Source organism: Daktulosphaira vitifoliae, unplaced genomic scaffold (assembly GCF_025091365.1).
Source record: "Daktulosphaira vitifoliae isolate Bord-2020 unplaced genomic scaffold, ASM2509136v1 Scaffold_2, whole genome shotgun sequence".
Lineage (NCBI taxonomy): Eukaryota > Metazoa > Arthropoda > Insecta > Hemiptera > Phylloxeridae > Daktulosphaira > Daktulosphaira vitifoliae.
The window spans coordinates 36,541,880-36,544,325 of record NW_026099573.1 but is presented as its reverse complement, the minus strand read 5'-3'; positions in this window follow the sequence as shown (position 1 = coordinate 36,544,325).

Below are 2,446 nucleotides of genomic sequence, written 5' to 3'. Positions count from 1 at the left end.
TAAAGTACATTGCGAAGATGCTGTGAAAAATGTTGCAACAAAAAATAATATACTCCAAAAATTAACAAGGACCAAATGGGGCGTTTGTCCAAACGTACTTCGAATTTCCGCTCTAGCACTTTGTTATTCAGCCGGAGAGTGTGCCAGTTCAGCGTGACGTCATTCAGCACACGCTAAGAAAGTAGACGTAGCCTTGAATAACACAAATAGAATAATTACTGGATGTCTGAAACCCACACCTGTAGGAAAAACACAGATTTTAAGCGGGATTGCTCCTTCAGATATCAGAAGAGAAGTAGCAGCGATGGTGGAGAGGAAGAAACAGATAAATGACCACAGACACCCCATATTTGGTGAAGTTCAAATTAATAGCCGGCTAAAATCTAGAAAGCCGTTTATCAAAACTAGTGAACCCATTATAGAAATGCCAACAGTAACAAGATTAAAAAAGTGGTAGGAACGAGTCACCAATAACGATATAAGTACAATATGGGGATATTCGACAGAATCCCTCCTCCCAAGATACAACTTACCATGGAATAACTAAAGAAAATATGTGCAAATGGAGCCTAACTACAGATGCGGACTTTGAGTGCGGGAACATGCAAACAAAAAAACGTCTATTGAAATGTCTAATACTACCAGTATGAGGAGAGATCGAGAATTTTAGAGGACAACAATTAAAATTGCCTATTTCTGGAAGAAGAAGGGAATTTAAAACTCTACCACTGACCGACACGAAAAGAAGAAGAAGATATCAAATATAAAAAAACCCAGCACAGGGGGGTCGCGGCACAGTTGTGACGTGGTATAGTTGGATCTAGTATAATGATATATGACAATGATTAAAATCACTATCAAAAATAAACGCTTCGATGCAAANAATGATATCTGACAGTGATTAAAATCACTATCAAAAATAAACGCTTCGATGCAAATCTTTAGATAGTGTTTAATTTAAAAAAAATTGGTGTTTTATTCCAAAAGCTACTTGATTTGCTGGTTCCTTAATATCTCGATTAAGATAAAGTATGTCGAATGAAAAAGGGTTTATTAAAAAATATTATTTCTCATAAAAAAATTGTGTGGATCCATAAACTTTTCAATAAGTTATAGCATTATAAAGTTAAAAATGTAAAAAATAAAATTGAGAATTTTCACACGAAAATAGCATTCAGTAGCCATTTTCGCCGTTAAGAAAAGTCCAGAGGTCAAATTTTTTTTTTCAAATTAAAGTATATTACATTAGCTTTAATTTATGATATATATAAAAGTGTCAGACCTTCCGGAACATTTTCAAAAGTTATGTTGAAAAAGTAAATTTTTTGTGAAAAAGTTGTCATTTTAAATCCCCCCCTGTGGGCAGATTAAGTGTCAGATTTACAAAAAAAATATACCAAATGATAAGTAAAGACATCAAACATCTATATAAAAAAAAATTATATTGATATGTTCATTTTTGAAAAAGTTAGAGGATTATTAAGTTAAAAATATAAAAAAAAATTATTTTACAAAAATCGTAATTTTTTATTAACTTTGATGTCAACTTTCACCACGAAGACAAGTCCAGAGGTCAAATTTTTTTTTTTCAAATTAAAGTATATTACATAAGCTTTAATTTAAGATATATATAAAAGTGTCAGACCTTCCGGAACATTTTCAAAAGTTAAGTTGAAAAAGTTCTACATTCTATATGCATTTTTTATATTTTAAGCCCCCCCATATATAGGGAAATAGTCTGATTTTAAAAAAAAGTATATCCAATGAAAGATGTATATAAATACTACTTCTCATGAAAAAATTGTATTGATCCATACATTTTTTAAAAAGTTATAGCACTTTAAAGTAAAAAATGTAAATTATAAAATCGAAAATTTTCACACAAAAATTGCATTCGGTAGCCGTTTTCACCATGAAGACAAGTCCAGAGGTCAAATTTTTTTTTTTCAAATTAAAGTACATTACATTAGCTTTAATTTAAGATATATATAAAAGTGTCAGACCTTCCGGAACATTTTCAAAAGTTAAGTTGAAAAAGTTAATTTTTTGTGAAAAAGTTGTCATTTTAAATCCCCCCCTGTGGGTAGAAAAAAGGTTGAATTTACAAAAAAAGTATACCAAATGATGAGTAAAGACATCAAGCATCTATATAAAAAAGAATTATATTGATATGTTCATTTTTGAAAAAGTTAGAGCATTATTAAGTTAAAAATATTTAAAAAAATGATTTTACAAAAATCGTAATTTTTTATTAACTTTGATGTCAACTTTCACCACGAAGACAAGTCCAGAGGTCAATTTTTTTTTTTCAAATTAAAGGATATTACATAAGCTTCAATTTAAGATACTATATAAAAGTGTCAGACCTTCCGGAACATTTTCAAAAGTTAAGTTGAAAAAGTAATTTTTTGTGAAAAAGTTGTCATTTTAAATCCCCCCCTGTGGG